Source organism: Anomaloglossus baeobatrachus, chromosome 3 (assembly GCF_048569485.1).
Source record: "Anomaloglossus baeobatrachus isolate aAnoBae1 chromosome 3, aAnoBae1.hap1, whole genome shotgun sequence".
Lineage (NCBI taxonomy): Eukaryota > Metazoa > Chordata > Amphibia > Anura > Aromobatidae > Anomaloglossus > Anomaloglossus baeobatrachus.
In genome coordinates this window covers 195,302,579-195,315,301 of record NC_134355.1, presented here as the reverse complement: position 1 = coordinate 195,315,301, position 12,723 = coordinate 195,302,579, and the positions used below count along the sequence as shown (strand labels likewise).

The 12,723-nt window shown below is 44.1% G+C and overlaps 2 protein-coding genes across 2 annotated transcripts in view; one reads left to right on the top strand and one right to left on the bottom strand.

Annotated features, from left to right (window-relative positions):
* Nucleotides 1–12,723, top strand: part of NOX3 (NADPH oxidase 3) — a 698,296-nt gene that overhangs the window by 6,187 nt on the left and 679,386 nt on the right. The window lies entirely within an intron of this gene.
* TFB1M (transcription factor B1, mitochondrial) overlaps nucleotides 1–12,723 on the bottom strand; it is a 148,592-nt gene that overhangs the window by 56,572 nt on the left and 79,297 nt on the right. The window lies entirely within an intron of this gene.

Genomic DNA, 12,723 nt, shown 5'->3' with positions numbered 1-12,723 from the left:
ATCCGGCCGCCGCATCGGCTAAATCTGCCGCATGCGGAAAAAACGGATGGAACGCAAGCCCATGCGGCACAATGCGGCGCCAATGCAAATCAATGCTAGAAAAAAACTAAACCGGCGGCAAAAAAACGGTTTTGTTTTTTCAGCAGAGCACCGGATTGTGCCGCACTGCTACAGTCGGATGTGTTTTGGAGGGAAGAAACAACATTTTGTGCCTTAATTGCGGATCATGGACTTAATGGGGGTGGGGGGAGTCATTTGCTCTTTGCTGTGTTCTAAAAAAAAGTTTTTTCTCCCACTATGCTGATCACCTGCAGTGTTGGCAGCTGCATGATGCGTGCTATATGTTAGATGTTATATGTTATATCTCAAATGCAGGTGCTCTATGTATGGAGGGATGATGGTTCCGTCTTCCCCCATTTGACCACTCTATCTATACTATTGGTAACTGTATGGGTATTTCTAGTAGATGCCATGTGTTGTATTACAAAGACAGCCGCTATGTATAGGGATGGACGGGTTTGCTCATTAGCATGCTTCCCCTGCTTTCTCCTATTGAATCCGCTCATGGCACAGACCTTCTCTCCTCGAAAGGAGATCTGCCCTCTTTCTTGCCCTTCATATCCATGGCCGCTGCAGTGGTACGCGCGTGCGGCGTCACTCCCACCATGCCAGCGTCGGCCGGCCTCCATACGGCGTGACGCGCGCATCCTGTGTGACGACACGGGATGTGCGCGCGTCACTTCCGGGAGTGCCCGATGACGCGGTCTCTGGCCGGAGTCCCGCCCTACGCGCGTCCAATGGCTGCTTAGCGGCCCGGGCAGTGGGATATTTAAAGACAGAAGTGTGCCTGAACCACACCACCTCACGGCCCCCCGAAGAAGTTATCGAAACGTGCGCGTCGGGGCACGTTTTCCTCGGTCCCGGCTACCTATGGGTGAGTGCTCTGAGGGGATTGTTTTCAGCCTATATGTACTCCTCCTCTGGGCTGGCTTCCTCCCTTACATTGGGTGTTTTTTGGCCCCTCGGAGTGATGAGTGACCAAGTGTTATTATACCTATCACTTTAGATAGTGTTCTTATGCTTCTAACTTTGCATATGATTTGTGTAAATGTATTAATAGGTATTAATAGGTTATATTGGTCCTCTTAACAACTCTGTTAGGCCCTCCAACCGTGAGGATATGGATATACTGCACTTCCCATATGGTCTGGTGATCTGTTATCATCTGTGATTCTGCCTTAGCCTGATCAATGTTTACTATTTTTCTTAAATATGTATTTTATACTACTTCCTTTGCTATGCACTAAAGTCAAATATTTTTGATATTTTTGCAAAGGTTGGTATATTGATTATTGACTCGACCTATGACTGCGTTACCCCTGTTTCTCTTTGTGTGTGCAGATGTGTGAAAGTAGCCTTAGACGGACCCCATTTAACATTAAAAAAAAAATCTCTTTTCCTTCACCAAATTTAGGGGTGCGTCTTATAAAGTGAAAAATACGGTAGTTTACATATACTGTATCTGAGAGAACACAAAGCTTTAACCCCTGCATCCCAGCCGATTTTCCGTTGTTTTTTTTTTTGCTCCCCTTCTTCCAAGAGCCGTAACTTTTTATTTTTCTGTCAATCTTGCCATATAATGACTTGTTTTTTGCGGGACAAGTTTTACCTTTAAATAAAACCATACATTTTACCATATAGTGTACTGGAAAACACCAAAACAAATTCCAAGTGCGGAAAAATTGCAAAAAAAAGTGCGATTGCATGATTGTTTTTGAGATATTTTATTCACCGTGTTCACTATATGGTAAAACTGATGTGTCCTTATGATACTTCAGGTCGGTATGAGGTCGTAAACACCAAACATGAATAGGTTTACTTTCAACTAAGGGGTTCAAAAAAATCAGAACTTTGTCCAAAAAAAGTGGCACACATTTTGCACCATTTTCCACAACACGTAGCGTTCTCATATTTCGGGATCTATGGTTCAGCTTATTTTTTGCGTCTCAAGCTGACATTTTTAACCCCTTAACGAATTACCAAATTTGCGCTTTCCGCTATTTTTTCGCCATTCTTCTTCTGAGAGACGTAACTTTTTTATTTTTCAGTCAATCTGGTCATGTGAGGGCTCGTTTTTTGTGGAACAAGCTATACTTTTAAATGAAACCATGAGTTTTACCATATAGTGTACTGGAAAATGGCAAAAAAAATCCGAATGCGGAAAATTTTGCAAAAAAAACCTGCAATTGCACTATTGTTTTTGAGATATTTTATTCACTGTGTTCACTATATGGTAAAACTGATATGTCGGTGTGATGCATGAGGTCGGTGCGACTTTGTACACACCAAACATGAATAGGTTTACTTTTATCTAAGGGGTTAAAAAAAAAAATCAGAAACTTGTCCGAAAAAGTGTTGTACATTTTGCGCCATTTTCCGCGACCGTAACGTTCTGACTTTTCTGGATCTATGGCTCAGTGACTGCTTATTTTTTGTGTCTTGAGCTGACATTTTTAACCGGACCATTTTTGTGCAGATGCTACATTTTGATCGCCTGTTATTACATTTTGCGCAAAATTTGTGGCGACCAAAAAATGTAATTTTGGAGTTTGAAAAATTTTTTGACGCTACGCTGTTTACCGATCAAATTAATTGATTTTATATTTTAATAGATCGGCATTTCTGAACGTGGCGATACCAAATATGTGCATATTTTTTAATTTTTTTTAACCCTTTAAAGGGGTGGTTCACCCATATTTTTTATTTTCTAGATCGATATTATGTTGAGAAACAATGTTTCTCTCAAATACCTTATGTTGGTAATAGTGCCTGTGAGAGGCGCTATTGTGGACCGCTGTTCCCCGCTCCGTACTCCCGGGCTCCGTGACCTTGGGGATCCGGTGATATCACGTCAAGTTCCTGATCACGTCACATCACCGTGGCCGGCCCCAGTCTTCCTGAGTTACTTGGCTATGGGCGGTGTTTCACCATATGTCACAGCCCAGCATGTTTCCTGCTTGCAGGAACCACCCCTTTAATTTTAAATGGGGCGAAAGGGGGGTGATTTGAACTTTTAGGGTTTTTTTTTTAATTTTTCAAAACTTTTTTAAACTTTTTTTTATTTTACTAGTACACCTAGGGGGCTATAAAGATGCCCTGTCTGATCACTAATTCATTTTTCCCAATCAGAGCAGCACCGCTCAGGCCAGGAGAAATGCTCATCTCTAATAACCAGAAGTACTTGGCTGCTGGTTAAAGCCACATCACATAACCCTGTGCTACCAGATCCACATGATCACGTCACGTGACATCCGGTATCGGGCGGCGAGTAAACTTCTACCGCTATCGCCATTAATATGGTGCTGTCACATCTTGACAACGCCATTTTAGGGGTTAACAGGTTAGGGGGATAGCGATTCCACTCGTACTGCTAGGCACACATGTCAGCTGTACAAATCAGCTGACATGTGCACGGATCCCCGCCTGCAGCCCGCAGCAGCAGGTGGGGATTAACACTATGACTGCGGAGACATAATATTACTGCCCATGATCGTTATATGGGTTAATGGTAGCATTTTTGCGCAGATGCTATGTTTTGATCACCTGTTATTGCAAAATTTGTGGCAACCAAAAAACGTAATTTTGGCATTTGGAATTTTTTTTACTTTATGCCGGTTTTACCGATCAGATTAATTGATTTTATATTTTGATAGGTCAAGCATTTCTGAACGCATCGATACTAAATGTGTACATTTTTTATTTTTTTAACCCTTTAATTTTTAATGGGATCAAAGGGGGGTGATTTGAACTTTTAGATTTATTTTTTTTTTAAAACTTCTTTAATTTACTAGTCCCAAAAGGCAACTATAAGGATCAGCATCAGCATGACTGATCGCTCATTCTTTTCTCTTGATCACAGCTACACAGCTGAGAACAGCAGAAACACTCACCTCTTGTCTCTGGCAGCAGCCGGATGGCCGGGTGAAAGAGGAAGTGACTCATGCTAGCTACAAAAGTCATCACATGACCCAATGGTACCATGACAACCATCGGCTCATAGTGATCACATCACTGCGACGCCGATGGAGGCCTGTGAGTACAGATCTACTGTGCCAGGGATTTAAATGGGCCTGTCACATTTTGACAGCGCCATTAAAGGGGTTAACAGGCACGGACGTAAAGCGATCCCTCTCGTGCCTGCAAGGCACACATGTCAGCTGTAGAAATCAGCTGACATGTGTGCGGATCCCTGCCGACATATTATAAACCTGTATCGGTAATGTTAATTATTTGTAACTCCTGTTTGTTTCCACTACATTACAAATATTGTTTAGTATATACAGTTATGGCCAAAAGTTTTGAGAATGACACCAAAATTATATTTTCACATGATCTGTTGCCCTCTGGTTTTTAATTGTGTTTGTCTGATGTTTACATCACATACAGAAATATAATTGCAATCATATTATGAGTACCAAAAGGTTATATTGACAGTTAGAATGACTTAATGCAGCAAGTCAATATTTGCAGTGTTGACCCTTCTTATTCAGGACCTCTGCAATTCTCCCTGGCATGCTCTCAATCAACTTCTGGACCAAATCCTGACTGATAGCTATCCATTCTTGCATAAGAGAAGCAAAGTCCTGCACCACCGCAGATTACCTGCAATATCGCTTGCGGTACCGCCTGTGCCTGTGCTCGGGTGGAGAGCCTGGAGGGTCCGACAATCCAAGAGCGGGGTGCTGGTCATAAGGCAAAGTCCATTGATGAAGCGTGAGAGTAGAAAGAGACCGCACTCAATCCGCTGTGAAGGATTTCTTTATTCAAACACGTGCAGAGTGGAGGGCTGGAGACACACTGTGAGCTGGCTCCTCAAGAATGGACGACAGCTGTTTCGCCCAAATTGGGCTTCCACAGGTCCACATGTGGAGCTACGGCTACACCCCTTTTAAAGGAGTGCTCACAGATTGCCCCAGACCACATAAAAACAAATAGGAGATTTGTGTATGCATATAAAATACATGTATCCATTTCCATGCATGAATTTACAACAAATTTTAAACATGTAAAAGAACACACTTGAATAAAATGAAGCAATGGGTGATAGACAGGCAGAACTATCATAGGAACACAGATAGATCCACACGATCGTTTAACCCTTGGGGGCCCTGTGCCCCATAATTAATAATTAACCTAGCCTCCTCTTGTAGCAACAATTTGTGCAGGTCGCCCCCCTTCAAAGGGAGGGAGACATTTTTAAGGCCGGCAAAACGTCGGGGTCACCATCATGACAATCCTGGATATGGGAAATTAATCTGGGAGAACCTTTCCCTGATGTTATTGAACTGTAATGTTCCCTGAATCGCACATATAAGCATCTTATAGTCTTGCCTATGTAGAACCTGCCACAAGGGCAGAGCACCACATAGACCACAAACTTGGTTTTGCATGAGATGAATTGATGGACAGTGTGCAAGTGCGGGCCGACTTGTACGGAGCGACCTTTTAAATGCTGGCTGCAAAAACGACACTGACCGCACCGGTAATTCCCTGGTGGGCAGCATTTGTCTAGCCAGGTTGTCGAATTGGTAAGTCTGTTCCTCACAAGTCTGTCCCGCAAATTGCCGCATCGTCTGAACGATACCAAAGGATTGGACATTGTCCTGTCAGATAAAGCCGGATCACTCTTCAAAATGTGCCAATTTCTGCAAAGAGCAGTTCTAATGGCATGCTCCAGAGGTCCAAATTTAAAATTAAAGACAAACCTACCCAGATTGTCAACACATTTTCTGGTGCGGTTTTTACGGATAGACGTGGCGCCGTCCGATCTAGCTCTCTCACAGGCTGAATCAATCAGTTTTTTTGGGTAACCTCTTTGATGCAATCTAATCTTCAACTCCTGAGATTGTTGAAAAAAAGATTCCTCTGAACTGTTTGCTCTACGTACTCTCAGGAATTGACTGTAGGGCAAACCCGTCTTAATGTGGAGGGGGTGGGCACTTTGATAATGAAGAAGGGAGTTTGATGCCGTCGGCTTTCTGAACAACCTTGTACAAATATCGCCCTCCTTGATAGAAACCTCAATATCTAAAAAATTGAGAGTATCGCCACCATATGAGGAAGTAAAGGACATATTCATGGTGTTACAGGTGTTGAGATAGGACACGAAATCTGCAAAAAGGACCTCAGTGCCAGCCCACACTATGAATATGTCGTCCACATACCTCAAAAAATGGCGAATATATTTCAAAAAAGGGTTGGTGTCAGAAAAAACATATTTGCTTTCAAAGGAGCCCAAAAAAATATTGGCCATGGCACAAGAGACAGGAGTACCCATAGCGGTACCCCTGCACTGCAAGTACCAACTGTCCAAAAACATGAAAGCGTTTTTAGATAAAATGAAATCAAGGGCTTCCTCAATGAAACTGCAAAACAACGCATCTTTTCCAGTCTGCGCCACCAAATCCCTAACAGTCTGTATACCCAAATTCTGAGGAATGCGGGTATACAGACTCTCCACATCAATCGAGGTTAAAGCAAAGCCTTCCTGCCATGTCATACCCTTTAGCAGTGTTAAAAAATCACTGCTATCCTTGACATAAGAGGGGATATGACTCATAATTGGTCTTAACAGCCAGTCCAAATAGTGCGACAAAGGCTCTGTTAAAGAGCCGATGCCGGCCACTATTGGGCGACCAGGTGGATTATCCCTGCTCTTATGTATCTTTGGTATGCAATACCAGTGGGGCTTTGTAGGAAAAGGAGGAATTAGTTTATCAGCCTGTGAGCGAGACAGAAAACCCAGCCCCACGTATTTGTCCAGCAACCGCACCAAAGATTTCTTAAAATCTTGAATAGGATTTGCAGAAAGAGGACAATAGGTAGATCTGTCCATTAATTGTCTATTGCATTCCTGGATGTAATCATGTTTAGGAAGGAGGACAACGTTGCCCCCCTTGTCAGCCTCGCGGAACACCGTGTCCTCCCAACCCTCCCAACAATTCCTGAGAGTACGTAGAGCAAACAGTTCAGAGGAATCTTTTTTTCAACAATCTCAGGAGTTGAAGACTAGATTGCATCAAAGAGGTTACCCAAAAAAACTGATTGATTTAGCCTGTGAGAGAGCTAGATCGGACGGCGCCACGTCTATCCGTAAAAACCGCACCAGAAAATGTGTTGACAATCTGGGTAGGTTTGTCTTTAATTTTAAATTTGGACCTCTGGAGCATGCCATTAGAACTGCTCTTTGCAGAAATTGGCACATTTTGAAGAGTGATCCGGCTTTATCTGACAGGACAATGTCCAATCCTTTGGTATCGTTCAGACGATGCGGCAATTTGCGGGACAGACTTGTGAGGAACAGACTTACCAATTCGACAACCTGGCTAGACAAATGCTGCCCACCAGGGAATTACCGGTGCGGTCAGTGTCGTTTTTGCAGCCAGCATTTAAAAGGTCGCTCCGTACAAGTCGGCCCGCACTTGCACACTGTCCATCAATTCATCTCATGCAAAACCAAGTTTGTGGTCTATGTGGTGCTCTGCCCTTGTGGCAGGTTCTACATAGGCAAGACTATAAGATGCTTATATGTGCGATTCAGGGAACATTACAGTTCAATAACATCAGGGAAAGGTTCTCCCAGATTAATTTCCCATATCCAGGATTGTCATGATGGTGACCCCGACGTTTTGCGTTTTGCCGGCCTTAAAAAGGTCTCCCTCCCTTTGAAGGGGGGCGACCTGCACAAATTGTTGCTACAAGAGGAGGCTAGGTTAATTATTAATTATGGGGCACAGGGCCCCCAAGGGTTAAACGATCGTGTGGATCTATCTGTGTTCCTATGATAGTTCTGCCTGTCTATCACCCATTGCTTCATTTTATTCAAGTGTGTTCTTTTACATGTTTAAAATTTGTTGTAAATTCATGCATGGAAATGGATACATGTATTTTATATGCATACACAAATCTCCTATTTGTTTTTATGCGGTCTGGGGCAATCTGTGAGCACTCCTTTAAAAGGGGTGTAGCCGTAGCTCCACATGTGGACCTGTGGAAGCCCAATTTGGGCGAAACAGCTGTCGTCCATTCTTGAGGAGCCAGCTCACAGTGTGTCTCCAGCCCTCCACTCTGCACGTGTTTGAATAAAGAAATCCTTCACAGCGGATTGAGTGCGGTCTCTTTCTACTCTCACGCTTCATCAATGGACTTTGCCTTATGACCAGCACCCCGCTCTTGGATTGTCGGACCCTCCAGGCTCTCCACCCGAGCACAGGCACAGGCGGTACCGCAAGCGATATTGCAGGTAATCTGCGGTGGTGCAGGACTTTGCTTCTCTCCTGCTTTATTATACTATTTGTTGTTTCCAGTCCCTGTTGCACACCGCTGGGAATTTCCTGGACTTTCCGCGTTTGTTGCGGTTTTTTCAATTACCGCACTGTGATTTAACCTGTGATATGGAGGATATGGAGAGCAGCGGTGGTGTACCGTCCACTACCACGGGCTTATTGGCTGGACGTGCTGATGCTGGCTCCTTCTTTGGAGATTGCAATTTTAAGAAAGACACTGAAGTTTTGGGTGTTAAAACTCTGGAATTCCAGATACAGACTCTGGCGGAAAAAGAAGTTAGATTGTTTTGGACTATTCAATCCCTGCAGTCATATGTCGATTGTGATCGTGTGCCACGTGGACTCCGGGTCATAAAGACTCTTTCTCATTTCCAGGAGGATCCCACGTTTACTGTGCAGTGGGAAAACATTCAGTTAGAGTGTTCTAGAAAATTACTGCATTTAGTATTAGATAAAAACAAGGATAATTATGCTGCATTGGTTGCTGAATTAGATACGTTGAAGCATGACACCCAAGCTCGGATGTCAGCGGATGATTGGAACACCTTTAGTCAGAGGCTGGATAAACGCTTGGTGACCGTACAGACGGAAATAAAACATAGAAAAAGGGAAAAGTTCCTGAGGGACAAGAAGGATTATGAAAAGAAAACAGATTTTTTGTTGGACAAAAGATGGGCCACATAATTACAGGCAGAGAGCGCACATAAAAAAACGAGGTAGTGCTGGCTCTAACAGGGGGTACTGGACCACGGACTCGGAATCCAGCGGATCTGAGGACGTGATCTCGGGCCCCTCTAGTATTAATCCCCATGGTGCTGCACCCACCACCCCTTTAGGAAACGGATCCGACGGGGGGGCAGGAAAAGGCACACGGGGCAGAGGTCGCAAGAGGAAGTCTGTAACTTGGAGGAATTAAGTTTCCAATCTACTTCTTGTCCCCCTACCGATGCGATCATCAATCTAACATCCCATACTCTTACTCCAGATATGGTCTCTGTATTAATTAAAGGTTTTAAATATTGCATTCCGGAAAAGTTCGATTTTGCTGAGTTCAAGATTGATCTTTTTAAGGCTATTAGAAAGATCCATCTGCACAAACATTTCCAAATGACGCCTAATACAGCTCATACAGCGCCTGCTGGACATGTTCCGTGCAGTGTAGCTGATTCTCGGACCGGTCTGATAGGGGCTTTTGATTCTGGGATCCTTCAAGACGCTGAGTTGTTGCTCAGCTTGAATGAGCCAAATGTTTCAACTGATATTGTGGGTTCCAGCAATAGTCCAGGCTTGGAAAGGTTTACTAAGGGGATAAAATCGGATTTTGTCCCCCTACTGTACCTGGAAATTTGATTGATTTATATCAGGAAGCTGTCTTGAAGGATGTCGAGTCATTGGTGTACGCCAGGCCGATCCAGAATCTAAGTCAAAAAGAACAGGTTGCGATATGTATCATGCAGGGTTGGGAGGACACGGTGTTCCGGGAGGCTGACAAGGGGGGCAACGTTGTCCTCCTTCCTAAACATGATTACATCCAGGAATGCAATAGACAATTAATGGACAGATCTACCTATTGTCCTCTTTCTGCAAATCCTATTCAAGATTTTAAGAAATCTTTGGTGCGGTTGCTGGACAAATACGTGGGGCTGGGTTTTCTGTCTCACTCACAGGCTGATAAACTAATTCCTCCTTTTCCTACAAAGCCCCACTGGTATTGCATACCAAAGATACATAAGAGCAGGGATAATCCACCTGGTCGCCCAATAGTGGCCGGCATCGGCTCTTTAACAGAGCCTTTGTCGCACTATTTGGACTGGCTGTTAAGACCAATTATGAGTCATATCCCCTCTTATGTCAAGGATAGCAGTGATTTTTTAACACTGCTAAAGGGTATGACATGGCAGGAAGGCTTTGCTTTAACCTCGATTGATGTGGAGAGTCTGTATACCCGCATTCCTCAGAATTTGGGTATACAGACTGTTAGGGATTTGGTGGCGCAGACTGGAAAAGATGCGTTGTTTTGCAGTTTCATTGAGGAAGCCCTTGATTTCATTTTATCTAAAAACGCTTTCATGTTTTTGGACAGTTGGTACTTGCAGTGCAGGGGTACCGCTATGGGTACCCCTGTCTCTTGTGCCATGGCCAATATTTTTTTGGGCTCCTTTGAAAGCAAATATGTTTTTTCTGACACCAACCCTTTTTTGAAATATATTCGCCATTTTTTGAGGTATGTGGACGACATATTCATAGTGTGGGCTGGCACTGAGGTCCTTTTTGCAGATTTCGTGTCCTATCTCAACACCTGTAACACCATGAATATGTCCTTTACTTCCTCATATGGTGGCGATACTCTCAATTTTTTAGATATTGAGGTTTCTATCAAGGAGGGCGATATTTGTACAAGGTTGTTCAGAAAGCCGACGGCATCAAACTCCCTTCTTCATTATCAAAGTGCCCACCCCCTCCACATTAAGACGGGTTTGCCCTACAGTCAATTCCTGAGAGTACGTAGAGCAAACAGTTCAGAGGAATCTTTTTTTCAACAATCTCAGGAGTTGAAGATTAGATTGCATCAAAGAGGTTACCCAAAAAAACTGATTGATTCAGCCTGTGAGAGAGCTAGATCGGACGGCGCCACGTCTATCCGTAAAAACCGCACCAGAAAATGTGTTGACAATCTGGGTAGGTTTGTCTTTAATTTTAAATTTGGACCTCTGGAGCATGCCATTAGAACTGCTCTTTGCAGAAATTGGCACATTTTGAAGAGTGATCCGGCTTTATCTGACAGGACAATGTCCAATCCTTTGGTATCGTTCAGACGATGCGGCAATTTGCGGGACAGACTTGTGAGGAACAGACTTACCAATTCGACAACCTGGCTAGACAAATGCTGCCCACCAGGGAATTACCGGTGCGGTCAGTGTCGTTTTTGCAGCCAGCATTTAAAAGGTCGCTCCGTACAAGTCGGCCCGCACTTGCACACTGTCCATCAATTCATCTCATGCAAAACCAAGTTTGTGGTCTATGTGGTGCTCTGCCCTTGTGGCAGGTTCTACATAGGCAAGACTATAAGATGCTTATATGTGCGATTCAGGGAACATTACAGTTCAATAACATCAGGGAAAGGTTCTCCCAGATTAATTTCCCATATCCAGGATTGTCATGATGGTGACCCCGACGTTTTGCCGGCCTTAAAAATGTCTCCCTCCCTTTGAAGGGGGGCGACCTGCACAAATTGTTGCTACAAGAGGAGGCTAGGTTAATTATTAATTATGGGGCACAGGGCCCCCAAGGGTTAAACGATCGTGTGGATCTATCTGTGTTCCTATGATAGTTCTGCCTGTCTATCACCCATTGCTTCATTTTATTCAAGTGTGTTCTTTTACATGTTTAAAATTTGTTGTAAATTCATGCATGGAAATGGATACATGTATTTTATATGCATACACAAATCTCCTATTTGTTTTTATGTGGTCTGGGGCAATCTGTGAGCACTCCTTTAAAAGGGGTGTAGCCGTAGCTCCACATGTGGACCTGTGGAAGCCCAATTTGGGCGAAACAGCTGTCGTCCATTCTTGAGGAGCCAGCTCACAGTGTGTCTCCAGCCCTCCACTCTGCACGTGTTTGAATAAAGAAATCCTTCACAGCGGATTGAGTGCGGTCTCTTTCTACTCTCACGCTTCACCATTCTTGCATAAGCAATGCTTGCATTTTGCCAGAATTTGTTGGTTTTTGTTTGCCCACCCGTCTCTTGATGATTGCCCACAAGTTCTCAATGGGATTAAGATCTGGGGAGTTTCCAGGCCATGGAACCAAAATCTCTATGTTTTGTTCCATGACCCATTTAGTGATCACCTTTGCTTTATGGCAAGGTGCTCCATCATGCTGGAAAAGGCATTGTTGGGCGACAAACTGCTCTTGGACAGTTGGGAGAAGTTGCTCTTGGAGGACATTCTGGTACCATTCTTTATTCATGGCTGTGTTTTTAGGCAAGACTGTGAGTGAGCCGATTCCATTGGCTGAGAAGCAACCCCACACGTGAATCGTTTCAGGATGCTTAACAGTTGGCATGAGACAAGACTGGTGGTAGCGCTCACCTCTTCTTCTCCTAATAAGCTGTTTTCCAGATGTCCCAAACAATCAAAAAGGGGATTCATCTGAGAAAATGACTTTACCCCAGTCCTCAGCAGTCCACTCCCTGTACCTTTTGCAGAATATCAGTCAGTCCCTGATGTTTTTTCTGGAGAGAAGTGGCCTCCTTGAAACCAGGCCTTGCTCAAGCAGTCTCCGCCTCACAGTGCATGCAGAAGCACTCACACCAGCCTGCTGCCATTGCTGAGCTAGCTCGGCACTGCTGGTAGTCCGATCCCGCAGCTGAAAC